This window comes from Sinohyriopsis cumingii, chromosome 17, assembly GCF_028554795.1.
Source record: "Sinohyriopsis cumingii isolate HCF-2022 chromosome 17, ASM2855479v2, whole genome shotgun sequence".
NCBI classification, from domain to species: Eukaryota; Metazoa; Mollusca; class Bivalvia; order Unionida; family Unionidae; genus Sinohyriopsis; species Sinohyriopsis cumingii.
The window spans coordinates 9711832-9738521 of record NC_142977.1 but is presented as its reverse complement, the minus strand read 5'-3'; the positions used below and the strand labels follow the sequence as shown (position 1 = coordinate 9738521).

Genomic DNA, 26690 nt, shown 5'->3' with positions numbered 1-26690 from the left:
TATGTCACTGTTGTCACTGGCTTGCTAACCATACTAAAAGCGTACACTATATGTCACTGTTGTCATTGGCTTGCTAACCATACTAAAAGCGTACACTATGTGTCACTGTTGTCATTGGCTTGACAACCATACTAAAAGCGTACACTATATGTCACTGTTGTCATTGGCTTGACAACCATACTAAAAGCGTACACTATATGTCACTCTTGTCACTGGCTTGTTAACCATACTAAAAGCGTACACTATATGTTACTGTTGTAATTGGCTTGCTAACCATACTAAAAGCGTGCACTATATATCACTGTTGTCATTGGCTGGCTAACCATACTAAAAGCGTACACTATATGTCACTGTTGTCATTGGCTTGCTAACCATACTAAAAGCGTACACTATATGTCACTGTTGTCACTGGCTTGCTAACCATACTAAAAGCGTACACTATATGTCACTGTTGTCACTGGCTTGATAACCATACTAAAAGTTGCGCTATATGTTAATGTTGTCATTGGCGTCTTAGCCATACTAAATATGTACACGATATGTCACTGTTTTCACTGCTTGTTAACCATACTAAAAGCGTACACTATATGTCACTGTTGTCATTGGCTTGCTAACCATACTAAAAGCGTACACTATATGTCACTGTTGTCATTGGCTTGCTAACCATGCTAAAAGCGTACACTATATGTCACTGTTGTCATTGGCTTGCTAACCATACTAAAAATTGCGCTATATGTTAATGTTGTCATTGGCGTCTTAGCCATATTAAAAATGTACACGATATGCCACTGTTTTCACTGCTTGTTAACCATACCGAAACGTACGTTATATGTTGGGGCCCCGAGTGGCCGAGTGGTCTAAAGCGCTCTTCGTTACGGATCACTGCCATCTCACCTCTGTCTGCGGCGGTTCGAGTCTAAGATTCAGCCAATGCGGGCATGTGAGAAAGCTTGCCAGTAGCTTCTCGTGTGTCGGTGGTTCTTTCTGGGGTTTTCCGGGTTCTTCCTCCACCATTAATACTGGCCGCCATGTATAGCCCATCGTGCTGAAAAATGGCGTTAAACCCCACAACAACAACAACAACAACAACGTTATATGTCACTAGCTTGTTAACCATATTAAAAAAGTGTACACTATAGGTCACTGCTGTCACGTGCTTGTTATCCATACTAAAAGCATACACTATACGTCACTGATGTCATTGGCTTGTTAACCATATACAAAGTGTACACTATATGTCACGGCTTGTTATCCATACTAAAATATATACTATATGTCCTTATTGAAGTCTCAAATGTAAAGGATTAATTAACCATTTCAGTTATTTCAATGAACTGACTTTTCCAAATAGTTATACTTTACCATTTTCATATTTAAATTGTATTAATCAATCCTACATTATTGCTCCTTCTGCATCGTTCCGGTGGCCTAAGCTGTTAGAGTGTCTGCCTCGGATGCGGAATGTCGCAGAGTCGAAGCCTGATCGAATCAGACCAAAGACTTACAACAATGGTACTAGCATATGCCTCGCTTGGCACTCAGCATTAAGAGGTTAGTGTTAGGACTGGTCGGACTGGTGTCAGGATAATGTGAATGGGTGGGACATGATGATACATGTCTGCGATATGACGCCACTGTGTTAGACGTCACTATAAACTTTCAAACTGCAAATGTCGTAGCGATATGTTAAAAGTCCAAATCACACACACACACACACACACACACACACACACACACGCTGAATCTGCTTTTATTAAAACCATACCATTTATCCACTTATCTTCAAGGCTTGTCGATACCACATAGTACTTTAATTCATGTATTTTGAGTCAGCATCTTTCATCTTGTGTATTTCAGTTATCCTTTTTTCTTTCGTTCGTTCATGCACATCATATGGTTTACCCCGGTTCTTGGTTAAAATGCCATTTACCAAATATGGACAAAATGGATACTTTTTACAGAACTTCACACTTACTTTGGGATCCATTTTAACCCCATAAATAGAAACATCCTATTCAATTTTTTGTAAAAGATCGAACTGAGATCCGACTCATGTATTTGTATCCATGCTGAAAAAAAAAATGGCTTATGACGTAGCCCCAAAATAGCTATTATAGGGAGTCCCCATTTCTGGATTTCAAGTCCAAGATGCAAATTTTATTAGTTGTGCTGGTCTGTTCTAACGTGAATGGAAAGTGCACATAAATCATGAAATCCTATGCAAAAGTGATTACAACAATCTTTTAAATGATATACGAATTGCTTTGGATCCCACCCAGCATCGGAAATGCAGACTGTTCATACAAACTTGCATCTAATGGTCGATAGTTCATATTAGCATTATCGAATGGCAGAGGGTTCATATTGATATGTTGCAGAGGGTTCATATTGACATGTGGAAGAGAGTTCATACTGACATGTGGAAGAGAGTTCATACTGACATGTAGCAGAGGGTTCATACTGACATGTAGCAGAGGGTTCATATTGACATGTGGAAGAGAGTTCATACTGACATGTGGAAGAGAGTTCATACTGACATGTGGAAGAGAGTTCATACTGACATGTAGCAGAGGGTTCATATTGACATGTGGAAGAGAGTTCATACTGACATGTAGCAGAGGGTTCATATTGACATGTGGAAGAGAGTTCATACTGACATGTGGAAGAGAGTTCATACTGACATGTAGCAGAGGGTTCATATTGACATGTGGAAGAGAGTTCATAGTGAACATGTGGAAGAGAGTTCATACTGACATGTAGCAGAGGGTTCATATTGACATGTGAAAGAGAGTTCATACTGACATGTAGCAGAGGGTTCATATTGACATGTGGAAGAGAGTTCATACTGACATGTAGCGGAGGGTTCATATTGACATGTGGCAGAGAGTTCATATTGACATGTGTCAGAGGGTTCATATTGACATGTGTCAGAGGGTTCATATTGACATGTGTCAGATGGTTCATAGTGATATGTACCAAAGAGTTTGTATCGACATGTGACTAAGGGTTCATATTGACATGTGGCAGTGAGTTCATATTGACATAAATTTAAAGCGATAAGCAAAGAAAAGTCGAGTGTATCGCTTTGATGTTTGAGGCCTTCTTTATATCAATATTTCCATCATATATATATATATATATATATATATATATATATATATATATATATATATATATATATATATATATATATATGAGCAAAATATCGTGGTCTAATGCGTGTTTGTCCCATTTACTATAAGTAGCTAAGTACACGACAACAATGTTATGTATCAATGTTATGTATAATGGAAAGAATCAATTAAATCAGGTGTTATATTTATTATATTTTGTTAGATCTGATTTTTATATTGCTTACTGACAATGGCAGCGCGAGTTGAAATTGAAAAGGGCCAATCACCACAGGGCGTCAGGCAAAGGGGAGGCAATCGGGAAAGGGGAGGCACTCGGGAGCTTTTTAAAATTCTTTTGTAGCTAAAATTTTAATAGTTTCACTTTGGTCTTAGTATTACAGAGGCAACTCTTCACAAAACGTATATTCCAGATGTGAGAGGAGGAGCGAGGTTGGCAGCTGACATATGAACTGTTATCTGCAGCAAAGTAGGGGCGCCATTGCCACGGGCGCCTAGAACCCTCGAATCGCCGTTGTTGATTGAACTGTCTTGGTTGATACCTTTACGAATAATAGTTTCTCCTTTTGTTAAAGATGTTTTTAGCTTTCTCTCTTTTTTGATATACAATCATTTGACAAACAAGTTGGTATTGTAAATGTCATAGGAAAGAAACTTGATGCACGGTTACATGACTTCTCACGGAAAGAAGTTGTCATGGTGTGTCTCAGCTCTAAGGTTATGACACAGGTTTAGCTGATTTTATTTTTCAAGTGTATGCGAAATGGCTTCTTGCGGATGTTAATTGAATTATATCGCACCATCAGTATTATACATATACAAATCACAAAACACTTTAATTTAAGAAATAAAAGTGTAAGAACGACTCTCGACGTAAGCAAGAAGCATCATAAGAGCAGAATATGGCGTTTATTTCTTAACGTGTATCGAACACATAAACAAATTCAAGTTTAGAGAAGATGAAAATCATAGTGTTCGTGCCAAAGCCATTTGAAGTGCGCAATGCTATTCTAAATAACGTTACGCAATATTATCTGCTGATGTCATGCTGGAAACAAGGCGTTTGCTAATGACAATCAAGAACCGATTTCTTTTTTAAGACACGCGGATTTGTTCACTTTGCTCCAGCTGAATTGTAAGAAATTATTACTAAAAAGCAAGACTCCTTCATTGATAGATACACCTTACTTGCACGGATTAGGTACCAATTAAAGCAAAGATTATACAATCGTCACTCGTGTTATGACTCAGATCAATACCCTTCAGTTGTTTAGAGGCGTACTACTATGACTCTAGTTTGACCAATGAAATTTGAATTTGAAAGAGCTTTTGTGGCGCTTTTAATATATTCCATCCACGTTATTCTCTGTAAATGTCAGAGAGAAAAACGTGTGGCATTGCTTGTAATGAAAAGCAATAAAGGTTTATGATATATTGCACGTGAACAGATTGCTTGAATTGAAATAGTCTTTTCAAAAGCGAGGGAGGTAGCTTTCACAACCGGATGTTACTGAGGTTTCGCCAGCTTACGGGCGTTGCTTTCAGAACAAGTTCGTTCTTTACATTGCTGTTAGGATTTAGACATCTTCTAGGGAATAATCAAGACAAATATGGATGGGGAACATGAAATTGTGAGTTAGATTTCTTTTCTAATCCATTTTGACATTAGAAATGCTGACGTTATTAGTATGCATGATTTACTTGCTAATTACTGTGTACATGACGCTAAAATGCTTCGTATTTTCTACAGAAATAATGTCATGACAGGTAACTGAGGTTAGCTGCGTTAATAAATAACAAGATATGACTTTCTTCTTTTCATTTAGTTACAGCTATAAAAGAAAATAACGCCATAATATATTGAACTTATGCCGGTAACAAAATCGTGTGGAGTCTATTCACCTGTGCTAGTGGAATTGATTTGCTTTTTTGTTTTCATTTCATCGTAGAATAGTTTCAACGCTCTGCTGATAGTAACTAGCCAGCTGTTTACTGTCCGCTCTGAAAACAAGGTCAAAGTTTAAATTTATTAGGACATTGCAGGTACACAGATTCTGATTGTAAATGTCAGAGAGACATTAACATTTGTAACATAGGAAAGATAACCAGTCTGTCTTACAATGTACATGTATCATGTGTTGGTGACTCATAAGCGTTAAGAGAGAGAGAGAAAGGGGGGGGGGGGGGAGGGGGGAGAGAGAGAGAGGGGGTGGGGGGAGAGAGAAATAGCACAATGTCAGTGCCAACATCGATGGCTACATCCACGGGTCCATACAACTAAGGACACACCTGTACAATATATGCATATTCATATGAACAATGATAGGAAACGTGCGTTTCTTGATAGGATCATTGCTTGTTATGTTAAAAAGACTTACCACAAGCATACCAAAATGTCGTGCCATAACTTTGCATACAGGTAAGATATCTTTTTTTACCTATGGGCATACTATTTCTGGTATGTTGTCGACCCTTTACTTTTAATTCTAGGAAGACTGATCAAATTATTCAAGTTACGAACGTGCAAAACGAAAATAGCGGTCTGTTTGTGCCATAGCAGTACAACAGGAACTTCATCAGGTCACATGGAAATCATAAAGTCGTAGGTAGAGGATGATCATTGATAACACGTTAATTATTTTTCAGAATCGCAAAAATGTTTGTTGTGCTTTGCGGCACAGCAACACGTGTAGGCTATTTAGAGCCCAGACAATTGGAGAACAGTACTTTGCAGGACACACAACTGAAAGAGATCCAGGACGCTGGCGCAGTAGGATTCGGCAGAATTCACATCCTCACCATTTCAGTCACTAGTCTGACACGCTAAGATGGTACAAAATGCTAAGAAAATGAAACTAGTATCATCACTTACTAGTCATCCCTCTGGCAATCAATGCATCACTGACATATACTAGTCTTCCCTCTGATAACCAATGCAACACTGACATCCACTAACCCTCCCTACGATAACCAATGCAACACTGGCATATGCTAGTCTTCCCTCTGATAACCAATGCAACACTGACATCTACTAGTCCTCCCTCTGATAACCAATGTAACAATGACATACACTAGTCCCCCCCCCAGGATAACCAATACAACAATGAAATTCACTAGTCCTCCCTCTGATAACCAATGCAACACTGACATACATTAGTCCTCCATAGTATAACCAATGCAATACTGACATACACTAGTCCTCCCTAGGATAACCAATACAACAATGGCATTCACTAGTCCTCCCCAGGATAACCAATACAACAAGGCATTCACTAGTCCTCCCTCTGATAACCAATGTAACACTGACATACACTAGTCCTACCTCTGATAACCAATGTAACACTGCCATGCACTAGTCCTCCCTCTGATAACCAATGCAACACTGACATATACTAGTCCTGCCTCTGATAACCAATGTAACACTGATATACACTAGTCTTCCCTCTGATAACCAATGCAACACTGACATATACTAGTCCTGCCTCTGATAACCAATGTAACACTGCCATACATTAGTCCTCCCTCTGATAACCAATGCAACACTGACATATACTAGTCCTGCCTCTGATAACCAATGTAACACTGATATACACTAGTCTTCCCTCTGATAACCAATGTAACACTGCCATACACTAGTCCTCCCTCTGATAACCAATGTAACACTGACATACACTAGTCCTACCTCTGATAACCAATGTAACACTGACATACACTAGTCCTCCCTCTGATAACCAACTCAACAATAACATACACTAGTCCACCCCCTATAACCAATCCAACAATGAAATATACTAGTCCTGCCTCTGATAACCAATGTAACACTGACATACACTAGTCTTCCCTCTGATAACCAACTCAACAATAACGTACACTAGTCCACCCTCTATAACCAATCCAACACTGACATATACTAGTCCTGCCTCTGATAACCAATGTAACACTGATATACACTAGTCCTCCCTCTGATAACCAATGCAACACTGACATACACTAGTCCTACCTCTGATAACCAATGTAACACTGATATACACTAGTCTTCCCTCTGATAACCAATGCAACACTGACATATACTAGTCATACCTCTGATAACCAATGTAACACTGACATACACTAGTCCTACCTCTGATAACCAATGTAACACTGACATACACTAGTCCTCCCTCTGATAACCAATGCAACACTGACATATACTAGTCTTCCCTCTGATAACCAATGCAACACTGACATATACTAGTCCTACCTCTGATAACCAATGTAACACTGCCATACACTAGTCCTCCCTCTGATAACCAATGCAACACTGACATATACTAGTCCTGCCTCTGATAACCAATGTAACACTGATATACGCTAGTCTTCCCTCTGATAACCAATGCAACACTGACATATACTAGTCCTGCCTCTGATAACAAATGTAACACTGACATACACTAGTCTTCCCTCTGATAACCAACTCAACAATAACATACACTAGTCCACCCCCCAATAACCAATTCAACAATGACATATACTAGTCCTGCCTCTGATAACCAATGTAACACTGACATACACTAGTCCTCCCTCTGATAACCAACTCAACAATAACATACACTAGTCCACCCCCTATAACCAATCCAACAATGAAATATACTAGTCCTGCCTCTTATAACCAATGTAACACTGACATACACTAGTCTTCCCTCTGATAACCAACTCAACAATAACGTACACTAGTCCACCCCCTATAACCAATCCAACAATGACATACACTAAGCCTCCCTCCGACAACCAATTCAACAATGACGTACACCATACACTAGTCTACCTTCCGATAACCAGCACAACAATAACATGCACTAGTCATCCCTCCCATAACCAATACAACAATACCATACACTAGACGTCCATCCGATACAATAATGACATACATTAGTCCTTCTTCCGATAACCAATATAACAACGACATAGAGTATTCCTCCCTCCGATAGCCAATCCAACAGTTATATATAGTAGACCTACCCCCAATAACCGTTACAATAATGACATGACCCATTCTCTTCCAACAATAGTTACGTTGCTATTTTACTTATGTTCTCAACAGATTGAGGCTATGTCATTTGCATCAGTGCTTTTGAGTGATCATGACGTTGAAATATTAGCTACCGCACAACAAAATGCTGAAATAAAAAGGAAAAGTCAGTAAAGTTTATGAGTCGGCAGGAAAGTTAGAATTAAATATGATACTATTTACATAGCTTGCAGGTTTACCTTTTCGATGGCAATTGAAACAAGTCGCAAAATGGAGACATTAATGTTTCCAAATGCAAGATAGCAACGATGCAAAGTTGTGAACGGATGTACTTGGGAGGAATTAACCAAAATCGACGTCGAAACGTAAATAATTTTGACCTTTGAACTTTATATGGCACATACCTAATTAATTTTGCTAATATTCCCCTCCCCCAGTCAATCGATTGTAAAATAATCAACCCATTGGCTGCGATCTATACATCCTAAGAATTTCGATGTATGTATGTGCGTGTGTGTGTGTGTGTGTGTGTGTGTATATATATATATATATATATATATATATATATATATATATATATATATATATATATATATATATATATCCAGGGATACGCAAGTCTCAAGACGGTATTGTTAAATTGTTTATCTACTGGATTTACTTTTGTCGTCATCCTATCATTCTCTCGACGTAATTGAGTTTTACAGTCCTGAATCAGTGCCTATTGTTATGTTTACCAAAATTCGTGTCATTAAATGAATTAAACCATTCATTTTTCCGATTTTAATAAGGTTGGTTTATTAAAAGGAAACAATGACCTTGGAATTATAATTCAAGGTTGTAGAAGACGGTGGAGTAAATCTAATGCATTTCCCGTGCCTTAAGGTTGCGCTCCTCGGGTATTACGCTCTTTTAACAGAGTGCTACTTGTAAGCTGAAGTTGTTTGTAATTGATACATGTACAAGAGAGAGAATGTTGACATACCTCTATGCTACTTTCATGTACTGTGGCTATAATTTGTTTAGATGCTATAGTCGTGGAAATCGTACATGATCCTAGCACAAAGCTGATCATAATGGTTGCTCCGATGTACTAAAAATGTCGGCCTGAACAGCCCAACGGTCATTAACTTTAGCGGTTTTTAAAATAAGTAATACCAGCTTCTAAAAGTACAAATGAATGAATTTCCAATATATTAAAAGTACCAAAAGTTATCGGCCGTCTGTTGTGTTTTGCTGGGTTTTTTGAGGGGTGGGGGTGCGGAAAAAGTTTACTACACTTTATCTTTTAAGTCCGGGAAGTGAAAATGACCAAACGGATCTAGCAATTTTGTGATACATGCACAAGCTGTATTTTCCATAAGCCAAATTACACATATCAATCACACACCAAAATAAAGGGAATCATAAGTACTTTTAACAATATCGGAGATAAACATAAATTCATGATAGCCAGTGAGGAAAACCTGGGAAATTATTTTTCTTTAAAAATTAAACTCTGTGCGAAGTACAAAACCGCGCAGCGCAACACAGACAAAACATTGACTCGTAATGCAAGTAATATTAGGTGTGATATCTAATATAAACCATTACATATTACTGAAAGGCGGCGAGGGTCTAATTTATTTTATGAGTAAACGACGTAAAGTCATAAAGAGACCATTTCATTTTAGGAAGCGGAAGTCAGCGACTATTTCATTTTTGGGACAAGAAGTGTGATATCTAACACAGACCATGTCTTTTTAAGGACAGGAGATACATTATCTAACATATACCATTTCATTTTACTTAGAGGAGGTGAGGGACTAATTTATTTTGGGAAGAAGTGATGTAAGATCTGACACATACTATTTCATCTTAGGGAGAGAAGTTTTTTAATATGAACGAAGACCATTTCATTTTATAGAGAGGAAGTGTAATATTCACATAGCTCGTTTCATTTTTATAGAGAATGTGTAATAGGTCTATGATTTCATTTTATGGAGAGGATATGTACAATCTAACATAAAGGATTTCATTTTAGGGAAAGAATGTGTAATGCCTAACATAGAGCATTTTACTTTAGGGAGAGAATGTGTAACGCCTAACATAGAGCATTATACTCTAGGGAGAGAATGCGTAACACCTAACATAGAACATTTCATTTTAGGGAGATAATGTGTAGTACCTAACATAAAGCATTTCATTTTAGGGAGCGAATGTGTTATACCTAGCACAGAGTATTTAATTCTAGGGAGAGAATGTGTTATACCTAACACAGAGCATTTCATTTTAAGGAGAGGAAGGATGCTATCTGACATAGTCCTATTCGATTTAGGAACAAAAAATTTCATTCCATCCGGAATATCTTGTTTGATCCTTGATAGAAAAATTAAAGCTTTCTACTATCACCGGAATATCTTGTTTGATCCTTGATAGAAAAATTAAAGCTTTCTACTGCTGTATTCTATCAGCATATGTGAAGGCGATATTTTTTTTCACCAGTAGTAGAATATGGAATTTATGGAATTTATCGTTTAAAGAATCGTCCACTTCACAGTTTTGTAATAGTAAAATGGATGGAATCTTATTGAAGTAAAACTGAACAATAACAATGATATCCTGATTAAATAATTTGGAGCACTGAAGTCCCTTTCATGGTATTATGTAGGTAATATATACTATCCTTACCGATTGACGGTTTGATTCAATTATATATATATATATATATATATATATATATATATATATATATATATATATATATATATATATATATATATATATATATATAACTACATTGTGATATGTGCTATCAAAGCTTTTGTATTAAAGTTGAAACCTTGCTTAGACCCAAGGATAACTCAGTTGACAATCTATAACATTTAATATAGTAAAGTAATGCTACTGCTAAATTAATAATAATAATAATAATAATAATAATAATAATAATAATGATAATAATAATAATAATAAAAATAATAAAAATAATAATAATAATAATAAAAATAATAATAATAAAAATAAAAATAATAATAATAATAATAATAAAAATAATAATAATAATAATAAAAATAATAATAATAAAAATAATAATAATAATAATAATAATAATAATAATAATAATAATAATAAAAATAATAATAATAATAATAATAATAATAATAATAATAATAATAACAATAATAATAATAATAATAATAACAACAATAACAATAATTGGAGCTATATCTTTGACACATGTCCTTTTTCTTTCAAACTGAATTTTAAGTAAGCAAATGTCTGTCTGTCCGTCGGTCTAACTGCAGATTTACTATATATGATGACTGTTAGATTATGAAAAGAAAGATGATCTGGTTGATGGATGGATGGTTGAATGGATGAGTGGATGGGGAACGAATTGGTTTAATTGTCTTTCTTTGATGGAGTATGAAAGTAGATACTGAAGTGGCTGATAATTTTATATGTAGGTCACTTTATTCAAGGTTTTATTGTAGCCAATATAAAAATATATTTAACTACGGCTGGTTGTGCATTCTTCTTCGTGGAGTACGGTAAAGTTAAAGAGAGTATTCGGAAGTAAAAAGGAACCGCACTTACGACGTTTTCCTTCACGGTTAAAAAAAAAAGTCATAACCAGAGATCTCAGTTAAGTGTACATCTGGTTCTGTCATGAAACAAATGTATGAACTGTAAGCTGTTCCATCCTTGTACGTGTACGTCTCGAAACATAACTGTTTTCCATAATTAAATTTTACAAAATTGTCGGAATTGACATCGATTAACGATGGGCAATTGCAAACCAATACAAGATTCAGAAAATCAGACTTAACGAGAAGACTAGGTATGCACGCATGAGGGGTAAGTTAGGTCAACCCATCGTATTAAAAAAAAAGTTATTCCACATATTGACCAAATATATTGCCCCTTTCAGGCACTCTTGTTGTTCGTTACTCTCAGACATTTAAGTTTCTTGGAAACGCATGCCAAGTGGCCTGAATAACTTGCAAATGACATTGGGATCTTGAAGGCGGCAATTTGATTGGCTAATAATAAGGTGATCAGAATATGACCTTGACCAGCTGACCGTGACAAGTATCTTCTACATCTCCGCGTAACAACACTCGTCTGTGTGGAGATCTAATTTCAATCAATCTGGGGCAATCACCGACCCAATTATTAAATAAATCCTCTCTTAAGATCCCTTAAAAATACCCTTCCGTTGAGATAATATCACTGTTTATATTTTTAGCAATGGTTATAACAAATTTTAGAGCTTCCATAATGAATTTTCTTACCGATCGACAATAATATTGATTTGTATTGATACACAATGATATTATATATATTTTTGTATCGATGAGCATTGGTATCGTATCGATTTGTAACAATGTACAATGATAAATATGCAAAATGAGAAATATAAACACCATGTCATTACAAGATTTGCATATGAAAACAAAATTCAGCCTTCCCTTTATTTAAATTAAGGGTTATTTAATCGTGTATCACTGCATTTTCATCATTATGTTTTCCCCATCCCACACGAAAGGAATATTTTTAAATTTTAGATATAAAATATGCAAGTTATTTATGATTTTTGTAAAAATAAAGTTAACTATAAAAAAACAAGAGAAATGAATAGTTTATGAAACTTTACCTTGATTAAACATTTTTTAGTGGTAAGTTAATTGTGCATGCTATCAGAGTTTGGTTTTGTCTCTATGTAATGTTATCTTGAATCCGAATTTATTATAATCCTCGTCGACAAACGTGTGCTGATATAGATATAAACAAAAGAGTAAATCTTGTGTAGGGGTCCCGAGTGGTCTAAAGCGCTGTCCATTACGGATCATTACCATCTCACCTCTCTCTGCGTGGGTTCGAATCTCGGATTCAGCCAACGTGGGTATGTGAGAAAGCTTGCCAGTAGCTTCTCTTGGGTCGGTGGTTCTTTCCGGGGTTTTCCCGGATTCTTCCTCCACCTTTAATACCGGCCGCGATGTATTGCCTATCGTGTGCTGAAAAATGGCGTTAAACCCTACAACAACAATAAATCTTGTGTATAGACTTCGCAATACGTTTTAACAAATAATTGTTGGATAGATCGATCGTATAAACAAATGCTTGATCTCTTAAGATTTTTACTTTGTATGGCCGATCTTGTCTACTCAAGCGCATGACATTACCAAAACTTGTCCATTCACGTCTCAGTCAGAAGGTTGGGAGCCCAGCAAAGCGGCCAAATTTCAATGTATATATGTTTAAAAACGCGCCCGTTCGAAAGGAAAAGTTAGCTTCTTTTATAGGATACAGGACTCCTAGTGTCTGCCAATATATAAACCCATTAGCCCACTTTCTGAGCATGGCATCTGAATATCAATCACACACCAGCTAATCCATCGCGTATTGCCACAACTACCGATCGGGACTATTGAAACGCTAATAAAAGGACCTTTGAAATCTCTAGCCACCTAGGGCGAATGAAATTTCCATAATTATTCAAGCATGAAACCATGATATTTGATGTTATAAATATATCCGATGGATCCATCATGCGAAAATTTGCTGATCAGAATGTGATAAAGATGTAAAGTAGGACTATGCAAACGAGGTCGCAGTGGCAAGGACATGCGTACAAAAGAAAAATGTTGCAACGCCCATGCATGCATAACAACGGGTAGGTCTTTAAGACAAGGTAATTACTATATAGACATACATACTTAGGCAAAACCCTTGGTAACGCAGGGAACGTCATCTAGAAGCCATTGCATAGGTACATTCCGTTCCCATTGCTTCACCTTAGCTTCTTACAATCCTCATTGTATTGTCCCCAGTATGATCGCAGTTACATAGACGTACTGGCCAGGGCCTCTTGTGAAATGTTTCTGACAGCAAAACAACCTTTATCTCAGATACAAGTATGCATATATGGAATAGTAGTACCTCCCCAGTATCATTTTGCAGTATGCAAGTCAGATGGAATAGTATTGCCTCCCCTGTCTCAATTTGCAATATTCAGAAGTCGTTTTTTTTTTTTTAAAGCACAGCTTCTACAGATGCCATTTTTTCTTACAGCACAACAAAGCTATTCAAGCAGTGGAGGGCCGACGTACGAGGACATAAAGAGTTCACAGGCTAAGGTAAATTACAGGTAAATTACAATTTTCTAGTGGAGTTCGTTTACGTTTACATTTTAGTGATGGCGAAGTTTTGGTGTCTTGAAGTGAGAAGCGCGATGGTAATAGGCTTCTTATTCTTTTACATTCATCGAATCTTTCATCCCACTTTCCCTCCCTTTTGGGTCTATGAATCGTTCTATTTTTCAATTTCAACACATTTTATTATCTTCAATGTTAGCAAACTAGCAGGTAGGGACCAGTTTCTCCAACGCAAGCACATCCCTTTCCCTATAAAAAAATACATGACATGACTAAATCTATCATTTCATGTCAAATCCGCTGCAGATGATGTTTTCCTTGTCTGCACATGATATTTCCCTTGTCTGCACATGATATTTCCCTTGTTTACACATGATATTTCCCTTTTCTGCACATGATATATGTCCCTTTATCACATTAAAATAGAAGTAAACTTGTTGTTATGCATCTGTAAATGCAATTCAAAGCTGATGCTTTTAGAATCTATGGCGGTGTTTTAACCCCGTTTTGAGTGAAGAAGTTTTAGACAAGCAAGGTATTCCTAACCCCACATATATGCATTTTTATCGTTTGTGCAGATGTAAATCGTAGTAGCTGTAGCGTATCCAAATGAAATATTTGTGGCTGTAATGCATATATATTCGTAGGACATGATAGTACAAAGCTTTTCTATCTGAAAAAAAGATTTTTTAACAACAGCGTTTATTTCAGTGGACACTTCCATCCAAAATTAAAATGAGCATTAAAGAGTATTGTTTCTAAAGTGTGCAAATCGTGCTAATCTTGAAAGGCATTTCTTTCTTTCATAGCACTATATATATTTATGTCCTTAGATGTTACTAAATATGGACGAAGTCAGAAACGTTCCTAAGACCCTAATACTTTTCGGCTTAGTCCATCCGCTGTTGACATCATTAGCGTTTCTGCTGCGTAACATGATGGTTATGGCGAGTGCACACACACACATACACACACACACACACTGAAGAAACGCACAAATCTGAACGTAATATTACGGAGATTCTCGTCGTTCATAACTTTACAGAGAGATGTCAAACGCTTATGAAATACATTCTTTTGATATGTTTCATCGTGCCTTGATCTGCTTTCAACCTGTTGCTATTCAAAGCTACTTTCCCTCAGATTAAAAGAGAACCGCTGACTGTAACATATGTTTGGTGCATATCAACACACTATCAATGTTCGGTTAATACCTGCAACCATCTAATATAAGCACTGTTCTAAGGGACTTAAATTAATTTCTGTTCATAGTTACCGAGATTAACAAAGGATCATTGCCAATTAGGTTAACATGATAATTTTTATCTGTATAGAAAGAAAATGCAGGGTGGGGGTGGGGCGTGGAATCTATCTATTGGGGGTGGGGTGGACTCTATATATCCAGGGTGCGTGGAATCTGTCTATCCACGGGGCGTGGAATCTATCTATCCAGAACATTACAATGGCCACTAGATTTAGTTTTTATACATATAAATATTAAAAATGGAAAATAGGTTCATAAACGTGTGTCCTGAATGGATACATGTCTTTTGTATGCAGGTGTCAGCTATAATCTTGCAGAAAAGTTTCACTGTTTAATATAGACTCGTGTAATGTTGGTTACCCGACAGGAAAATGGAGTAAATGGGTCAGATAAAGCAACGTAAACACTATGCTGTTAGTTATACGATATATAAATATCGTAATTACTGTTGGAAATACAAATTCAATTACACAACCTTCCCAAAATAACGTGCTATCTTTTGTTTTTAAACTACTAGTCACTATCATGCAGAGAAGTATGACAGAGGCAATATGAACGTAACCGCTGATCCGCAATGTAATGTTACACATTAGTAACACTAGTAACACTAGCTTTTGTCAGCCTTACACCTTGTTGTGCAGATAAACAATTCAATCTCGACGTAGTGTTAGCTTCAATTCAGCTTTCATCCGTTTTCAAACTGTTGATACTAGGTTAGGATTTCTTTACATCCTTCCTCGGCCCTCGCTCAATACGTAGTCATATTGCTTTAATTGACAAGCGCGGTAGGCGACAAGGCCGCTTTGAGTAGAATGAACGGCTTGCATTTCTTAATTACAGTTTCATGGTTTCAGTAGCTTTCTCTCAGATTCATTTAGACCAGTAAACAATCGTCAAGTTTTAATTTGGCGTGATAAAAGCAATGTCGACATAGCGGAATGACCATCCATTCGTGGTGCAGAGCACAAACAATCAATAACAATCGATAACAGATCTATCACACCATCAAGAAAGATACTATATTATATAAAGGAATCTGAATTACGGGGAATTAACTATCACACTGGTGTATACATAACACGGAATTTCATTTCTAGGTGCCAAAGTGAAGTCTGCTATTGATCTTATAATAAATCGTTTTTCAGCAATGCAATACAGTTCTACTTCTTGTAAATCCTTAATTCTCCTGACAACGTCCAGGAGATGGAACGACCAAGTGCATTACAAGGCACACTGCGATTTTCAAAGCTCTATTACACGTTGTATCACCGATTGATAAAAAGAAAGGAAAACAATAAGTTGCAAGTCTCTGGATCTATATTTTCAGCACAGGATCGACCAGAATTCTTCCATAGATGGCCGTAAAAATAGTAGATGGCTAATGAGAGTTCTTGGTCATTGAATAAATGTAAAATGGTAAGAGTAATTTTAGTTTGGCTATGTCCGAGCACAATAAAAAATAAACATAAAAAGTATTCACTGATTAATTCAAATCCACCTTTCCCACTCGCCATCTACTCATTGCTGATCTACTTTCTTTGAAAGAACATAAAAACAAACCACCCTCTACAAGAGAACACTGTTTGATCACCTTTGTTACTACTGCGCAAATAGATAAACACCGCTATTCATTGCTATGGAACCATTTTCATTACTACTGGGGTTGAAGTGCAGTGTTCCTGAACAATCCCATACCTTATTAATTAAAGACACCATACTAACGTGATAGTTGAAAAATGACTACTACTTAGCTGGAATTGATACAATGTTCTAATTAAGGTTGTAAAAATTACAAAGCGTGCTAGAAAGTAAAAACTCCCTACCATAATGATTGAGGGAGATCAAATGCGCATTTGTACATCCGTGCAGAATTCAGGATTATACTTTTATGCGCATATGTGGTCGGGCCACAAGATGTTTCCACCAGTCCACCAGCTTGCTGAATAACAAATACACAAAAATATGAACAAATCATTGAACTATAAATTCAAGACATGATAGAAAGAATGATAGCTCAAATTGAGAAATACGAAGATGAAAAATGCAAAAGAAAACAAATGAGTGGGACGTGTGCTGAAATTAAATGTGTTATAGTATACGACCAGGTCCATTTAAGCGAATGGCTGACTAATTAAACCACTGACTGACCAATTAAACCTATGACTGACCAATCAAACTGACCAATTAAACCAATGACTGACCAATTAAACTGACCAATTAAACCAAATGCTAGCTATTATAATTTATGTACACACGTAATGTAATGTCTCTCTGGCTCTTTCCCTCCCTCATATGTACATGAGATCACTGGAGTATTCTAGGTTATGTGAATGCATCTAAAATCAATAAGAGTTGGAAGTCATAAATACCAGAGGACGATTCAAAATAAAGATTAAAAATGAATGGCCAATAGAGCTTTTACAGATTCCAAAGTAGTAAAGTAAATATATCCTGCTGAAATAATAAATCAGAGATGAAAACTTCCATACTTGCTGAACATGTCTCAAAGCGTGTTCGAAAAGCAGTATTGCTCTTTTAAGACGATTACAAATTCGTAAACAATCGACACGTTGTAATAAGCAAAATATAAATTTATCAAGGACTGGAAAGATAAATATTTGCCAAGAGGACAATAATAGATAATGGTTTGTGGTTTAGTGCGTTTAACGCCATTGTTCAGCACATGGCATGCCCTACAATGTGTCGAGTATATTCAAAGAGCAAGAATCTGAAGAAAAAAAAACTCAGGAAAGAACCATCGACCCACATCTACGCTTTACCTATCTACATTGGACGAGCTCAGATTCGAACGCGGACAGAGGAGATTATGCGAGTAATTTGGAAAGCGAGCACCTTAGCCCACTCGGCCACCTGAGTCATTATTGAATGATCAGTTTGTTAAAGTTAGGCTGAAAAAGCAAACGAAAAACTAACCTATCATATCTGTTGTGGTTTCGCTGTGGTAGGACTCGGATTGATTTCTGAATTCTACCACAGTGGTTTCAAACGCAAATAATGCGATAGATCGAGATTACTTATGCCTGATATAGATCTCTGTGCATTCATGCCGGGGCAGAAAACTGTTACAGTGAACTAATTGATGGTATCGTTTTGTATGACACTAGTGACTATTAAAAAGACAAAGTGTTTATATGAAATACATATATACAAAAGATACACATGTTTTTTTTAATTATATAGAAAGATACACAGTCTTTTAAATGAGGATTTTAATTGGTGCACCTAAATTTATGTTTTATGCAATTGTGATCGGAGTGAGCTTGCATGTTGCTTCCAGATTTCTTTGAAAGTCTTCGACATTTTGAGGTCTTTTAGCACAATACATACCAAATATGTGAAGGTACTGTAAATATATAACTTCTAACAGATAAGGAGAAGATTCATCGGTGAGTTCAATACCTCCGTACCACAAGTCCGTATCATTGTATCATTCACATTCAAGGCAGCATTAAACCAGAAAAATGAAAGAAGAAAACGTATACCAGCTGAGTTCAAATGTGATGACTGTACCTGATTGGTTTTTGCCTGTTGTTTAACGTGAACCTCAAAGGAATGTAGTAGTAAACAATTTGGGTAGAAACCTCGTCAAAGACATAACGATATAATACGGAAGCAATGATTGTTGTTGTTGTTGTAGGGTTTAACGCCATTTTTCAGCTCAAGGTAGGTTATACATGGCGGCCAGTATTAACGGTGGAGGAAGAATCCGGGAAACCCCGGAAAGAATTCCGACCCACGAGAGGCTACTGACAAGCTTTCTCACATACCCACATTAGCCGAATCCGAGACTCGAACCCTGCGTGGTTCTTTAGTGTACTTTAGACTAATTCAGGCTGATTTTTTAGCACAAGGGAGCAGTCATTTTAGTTAGCAATGTGCTTAGATCATTTGCGCGACACTTGTGGTTACACTCCTCAATTAGGACCAACATTATTGAGCAAGGTATCATGGCTGAACAATTAAAATTTTAAATGTCTTCAACTAAAGGCTAGCTTGATTAAACGAGCTGTGGATATAATATGCAAACTTACAAACGTTGTGCATAAGCATTATTTGTTGACGTTAATGACATACCACTCCACACCATTTATAGTATATAATTCACATGCAGCACAACGTGATGGAGCATAGATAAAATCATAAAGGTCAAATAATTAATTTATGGTAGATATTCGTTTTAGAGGCACACAATAGCCCTTTCTACATCAATTCATGTCTAGTCCTGGGTGGCGTTTGTGTCTCTCCGGCAATTGAAACTAAATCTGCCTAAACTAGTACTCAAATTAATGCCATCCGGGTTCCCATGAATGACATCATGCTAAAATTGTTAGGCAATATACATCCTGAGATTAATTGTTTATATCAAACTCCTTTTTATTGATTATCTTCCTCAAATAATCAGTTCTAAGCCAAAACCAAAGCCGTTAACACCAATTTGCATCCTCAGTTCATTTTAATGACTATATGATTTCGTTTATGAAAATGCTATTTCTATAATTTCTACCACTTACTGTTAGAGTTATTTTGTTTATTTAGGTAGTAACTCTATCAATCATACCACTTGATGTTAGAGTCTGTTGTGTTTATTTAGGTGTTTACTTTATCATTCCTATCCACTGCATGTTATAGTCTTTTTGATTATTTAGGTGTTTACTTTATCATTCCTATCCACTGCATGTTATATTCTTTTTGATTATTTAGGTAATTACTTTATCATTCCTATCCACTGCATGTTATAGTCTTTTTGATTATTTAGGTAATTACTTTATTATTCCTATCCACTGCATGTTATAGTCTTTTTGATTATTTAGGTAATTACTTTATTATTCCTATCCACTGCATGTTATAGTCTTTTTGATTATTTAGGTAATTACTTTATTATTCCTATCCACTGCATGTTATAGTCTTTTTGATTATTTAGGTAATTACTTTATTATTCCTATCCACTGCATGTTATAGTCTTTTTGATTATTTAGGTAATTACTTTATTATTCCTATCCACTGCATGTTATAGTCTTTTTGATTATTTAGGTAATTACTTTATTATTCCTATCCACTGCATGTTATAGTCTTTTTGATTATTTAGGTAATTACTTTATCATTCCTATCCACTGCATGTTATAGTCTTTTTGATTATTTAGGTAATTACTTTATTATTCCTATCCACTGCATGTTATAGTCTTTTTGATTATTTAGGTAATTACTTTATTATTCCTATCCACTGCATGTTATAGTCTTTTTGATTATTTAGGTAATTACTTTATTATTCCTACCACTTAATGGTAGAGTCGTTTTGCTTATTTAGGTAGTAACGTATTCATTCCCTTATTCTAATGGTAGATTCTTTTTTCTTTTTTAGGTAGTAAGGTTTTCATTCCCTCATTCTAATGGTATATTCTTTTAGCTTATTTAGGTAGTAACGTATTCATTCCCTTATTCTAATGGTAGATTCTTTTTTCTTTTTTAGGTAGTAACGTATTCATTCCCTTATTCTAATGGTAGATTCTTTTAGCTTATTTAGGTAGTAACGTATTCATTCCCTTATTCTAATGGTAGATTCTTTTTGCTTATTTAGGTAGTAAGGTTTTCATTCCCTCATTCTAATGGTATATTCTTTTTGCTTATTTAGGTAGTAACGTTTTCAATCTCTTATTCTAATGGTAGATTCTTTTTGCTTATTTAAGTAGTAAGGTTTTGATTCCCTAATGCTTATTTCAGATTTATGTTGGCGTTAAAATTATCACTTGACGCGAGTATCTTTTTATCTAATTCACCTTGAATGCATATGTGGCCATTGTAAAAAAAGATCCAAAATCATTTAATCTCGTCTGATTCGTTAATTCGTTTGTCAGTTAGTCCATGCTATATCGCACGAAGCCTATATTATTAACCAAACATACAGTTTTGAATCTATTTCAGATTGTTCAGTAGTATCCAGTAATTTATTATAATATTCCTTGACTGTAAAATTTATGTCATTTTTTTCTTCATCATCACTCAAATTTAAATTGCTGAATTATGCGTTGCGTTCATGGATATTCCGTTTGTTTGTGATATTCTTTGTCTTGTCGGTTATTACGGTTAAGTTATTCATTTGGTGCAACTCTGAAAACGTATTATTGTTAGATGTTGGGCCAGTAATTTGTGTTCCAAAATCACTTTTGAGCTTTTTAACCTCTTGATCGTACTGATTTCGATATTCCATTCTCTCTGTAACGTACCGAACTGAGATTACAATGTTGTTTTGTTTTCTTCATGTTAATGTCCAGTTGTTATCCTCTTTTCGATCAGTTCTAAAAACTATCTAACGTTCGATATATCATCCACATCTTTCATTACTGTTCGTAGGACTTAAATGGCTGTAAATAACGTACTGAATATCTGTTTTGAACAGGTTCTGAGCTTTTTTTTCTGTTCGTTTCTGGTTGTAGCCCTGAGAATGGCTAGCTCTTTCATTGCCTACTGTTTAAATGAGCTTAATTTATTGTCAACTTCATCCTCTCACGTCTTGTTTGTTTTCAAAGTATTCTCAATCAATGTGTTTTCTGCTCAATATCCATCGTTTATTTGCTGAATGGGTTAATTTTGTCAAGGTCAAGGTCATTCTTACTGAGATTTAAATGATTGTTGATCGTTGGTCCTTTTGTTATAATTTACAATCTGAATTAGTGTACTGAAAATTTTTCCTTGAAATTAAATACTATTTTTCCAAGTATTCTATACCTACTGTAGTTACTTTATATGGAAGTCACATGCCGGAGACATACCAAAAATGTATTACCTTTCCATCTACGTGTCTCTTACTTATGTTAAATCTCAATTGTTTCTTTTATACTTGCTAGCAATCGCTATAAACATCGTACGAAACAGTCCGAGTTAAAGATATTGCTAAGTCGTAAAGAATAGAGAAAACAAAGATGCAAGTAAATAGGGTTATTTTATTGTTTTATTGGTTTGATCTAGAAACATTTAGATAATTTGGGTTTCCAAAGTTCACGGTATGTCAGTTCATTAGATTCATGTTTGAGGGACATTGAGTTGCAGGGACATCCTAACAGAGGTGTGTCTCATTATGCACACAGAGTAATTGTTACTCAGACTGGTTCTATTCTTTTAGCTGGGTTTCAAAACTTCGAACCTCAATCCCTTTTACTCATCATCTGCTTTCGTTCTATGTTTGAATCTTTTCAAGTACATTTCCAGGTAGTAATAACCATCAAGATTGAAAACAGTTCTAGCTTTGTTCTTGTAATGTAGTAAATGAGATTGGTTGTTAAGCAAGCGAAGTGTTACACTGCCCAGCAACAAAATATATACTTTGCAACGAAGTGAATAGCTTTCCCTTTTCTATTATTGATTGGATAGGTAAAATTCTTCTCGTTATAGAATGTGACTCAGTTGTAATCTAGCATACTTGATCTGAGCTGTCCATTTATCTAGCGGTGTTTCGTTGCCATTTCTTTCTTTCATTTTATCCGGATTGATTTTTAAATCCACTTGAACTTTTTGTATTCGTTGATGATCAAAGTGAACCCATCATCGCTTATCTATCTATCACTGATCGCTCTGCTTATCAAGTCGTCGTCACTTTTTTAGATTGTTGCTTAGCAACAACTATATCCGTATTTTTCAATTTAGCAATGGCTTTTTATTATTTAATTATGATTCATACCTCCGTAGTGAATCAGCTGTTACTGCAAAATCGTTTAAACATATCTCAGGACTGCAGTGCTAATTCTTGAGATTGTTTGTAAAACGACTAAACCAGTAGGGATTACAGTTAAGCAATCCAGCTACTGAAATGCCTACAGCAGCTGAACTTGTTTTCATACTTGTCTCTAATCCTTTAAAATATAACACTGTATTCTTTATCACTGTATTCTTTATCATGTCTTTGTATTAATTAGCATCCATGGCCAAACAGTTATTAATTTTTGTAATTTCTCGAATTTTAAAGTTTCCACTTCACACATCATACACTATTTACTTAACAATAAAAACTATTCTATTCAGTGTGTAACCAGTTGGTCAGATTAATAAAAGCCAATTGAATACCAGGTACTCCATCATGAATTGAGCTAACAAAACTAAAATGGTCAGCTTGAAAACTTTTTCAGTTTCCATTGCTGTGGGAGAATCAACTGTAAATTTCAACTGCTTTTTGAAAAACTTGATGTTCGAAGAAATGAGAGCATGTAAATCATATTTATGGCATTTTTCTTTCATTCGACATGCAGTTTAGAAGACAAAATTAACAGAAGCAGTGTTTGTTTGATTTTGCACTCGTACAAAAAATGTGTCAAGTAAAAACCTATGTGCTATCTTGATCTAACTTAAATAGGAATTATTAACTTTGCAATTCTTTTATGTCCGTTGTTCCTGGTGAATCTATTGCCACTTTGTATCAATTTCTTTAAAAATATCAAACATGTATCAACCGCATGATAAAGTGTGTTGAAGAGGTTTTTTGTTTCGCTAGACATTGTTATTTATCAAACGAAACATTTAAGCCAGCTGGAGTTAATCTGATATTGCGTTGTGCATACATTTTGGCCATAATTTGTTTTTGTGTTTTGATTGATTGCTTAATATGGAGTTCTACATCGTTTTACGACTGTGTGTTGAACTGTTAACGCAAACTTTACATGGTAACAACATTCCCAAAATAGTTACTACATCAGATTATAGACTATTGTTTGAGCTCATTTTATTTCGTTCGAATTATATTGTTTCAGTTTGGGTGACTTTATCATCGTGTGATTCTTGCTTTAAACACCCAGCTTTGGCTCGTTTAAATGCCTGTGAACATTGCCTACTACGCTCAGTTCTACGTTGATCTTTGATGTTTGCGAAATTACTTTCTCTGGTTATTGAATAACCGTAATTTTATTTGTGTTTTGTGTTTGCCATCTTCCATATAATTGAGGTAAATTTTGAAAGTTTCGTGAACACTATGTTAAGATGAAAACAAAGTAATTGCAAATTTTCGAATGTACAATATGCTTTTATATTTTAATTAGTGTTAAAAGCTCATTGAATACGTAATTGGCCGTATCATGCTGAGAAAATGAAAAGGGTTCAAAGTACCTTCCAAAGGACAAACCGTGTCAGCCTATCTGATCTAACTTAGCGAATATCGAACTCGCAACCCTTAGTTATATATTGAAATCAACTTTGGAAAAGAAGGTGATGAAGTTTAGGATATGAACTACGTGTTGGGACAAGAAAGAAAGTACGGAGTGTTATTGATCATTTACATATTCCAAGCCTTGTCACAAACGGTACAATAAAAACAAAGTTTGCAACAAAGAGCCCCCCCTCCCGCCATTGCACAACGAGAATGACGAGAAATGTAAACAAACTTTTAAAGAATGGAGAATCAAAAATCGAAAAAGGTCAACTATGCTGAATACGACAAATATTACATGCACAATACTCGTGCGGAAGATACGAAAAGGATACAAATTCAAATGACAACACGACTAATCCCCCAAGACTTACAACAAAACCTCATAACAGGCACAATATTGGAAATATTTGTATCTTATATGGTAAGTTGATTAGAGATGAGTAAGCTTCACCAAGCTTGATGATGCCATTCATATTGCCTCTTTTGAAGAGATGGAAAAACAAAAGTTAAATCATTTGAGGTAGTTTTCCTCACTATGGGACAAATAATGGGCAACAATACAGTATCCGATTAGGATTTTACTTGTCAATGAATTTTAACATCTTACATTACTGCATTTCATGATGTTGTTTTGTGGAAATGAACATGATTCAATATTAACAAACTTGCATTTCATACACACAGAAGCAACGCCTAACTTGAATGACCAAACTCCAGTGAAGTATCTAATTCTTCGAACAGTTATGTAGTAACCTTTCAATTCTGTCGGTAGAATTTACAAGTTACCAATATACAAAGGCTTGCTGGGAAATGATGTCATAATGTAACTTACAATATCTAAAAATGTTACCAATATGCAAAGACTTGCTGGGAAATGATGTCATAATGTAACTTACAATATATAAAAGTGTTTCCAATATGATTGATTGATTGATTGATTGTTTGATTTTTAACGGCGCATCAGCACTTTTAGGCTATTTAGCGCCAAACAAAGTGTTACTTGTATAATCTTTTAAAACTTATAAAAGGTTCTATATCGACCAGCGATATAAAAGAACAAATGGTTGAAATTAAAAACGGTAAGATGGTAACGGTGCAAAATAAAGCTTCCCGATCAACGGGAGATGTAAAAAAGATGAATAGGTATTAAAATGGGACGGTATATATATTGCATAAAACTGCACAAGGTGATAGCATGAAAGTCAGAGTTTAGAGTAAATATTTACGGCTTTCAAGAACTCGATAATACGAGTGATGTTTATATTATCAAAAAGTTCTTTCATGTCATACACAACGTAATAACGATCGCGCGTAGGTTGTAGGTCAAAGCACTCTATCATAAAGTGCTTGACAGTGAATGGTTCATTGCAAGAAACGCACTCTGGTGGGTCTTCACCTTTTAGTATGTGGGTGTGGGTGATATAAGTATGACCAATTCGGATTCTTGCAATGACTACCTCCTCCCTACGAATGGTTCTGTAGGAAGGAGTCCATTCTCCTAGAGTTGGTTTGATTGCATGAAGTTTGTTATTTACAGCATCATTCCATGATGCCTGCCACTTCTGACGTAAGAACTTTCTGATACAAGGTTTAAAATCAGTATATGGTATTTTAAAATCAGATGGTTCTTGAGAAAGGGCCATTTTAGCAGCGCGATCTGCTTTTTCGTTACCTTTAATACCAATGTGGCTAGGTAACCAACAGTATAGTATATTGTGGGAGACACTCAGCTCCGTATTTTTTACGAGTATGCTTTTCAATAATGGGTTCTCCAGTTTTCTATTGTGTAGTGACTGGAGTACTGATAGCGAGTCGGAGAAGATAATACTGTTTAAAATACAGTTCTTTTCTATATGTTGCAGAGCAAGGTCTATTGCTCTGATTTCGGCTGTAAAAATTGATGCTCCATTTGGTAAGCGAACTTGCGTTGTGTGATTTCCACAAACAAAGGCTGCAGCAGCCTTTTCCTCATCCTTTGATCCATCAGTGTAAATTC

The 26690-nt window shown here is 35.6% G+C and overlaps 1 long non-coding RNA gene across 1 annotated transcript in view; it reads left to right on the top strand.

Moving 5' to 3' along the window:
* LOC149777726 (uncharacterized) overlaps positions 1–26690 on the top strand; it is a 126139-nt gene that overhangs the window by 18127 nt on the left and 81322 nt on the right. Inside the window, exon 2 of the long non-coding RNA XR_016415452.1 lies at positions 14197–14272. This is a non-coding gene — a long non-coding RNA (uncharacterized LOC149777726). The remainder of the gene's footprint in view (positions 1–14196; positions 14273–26690) is intronic.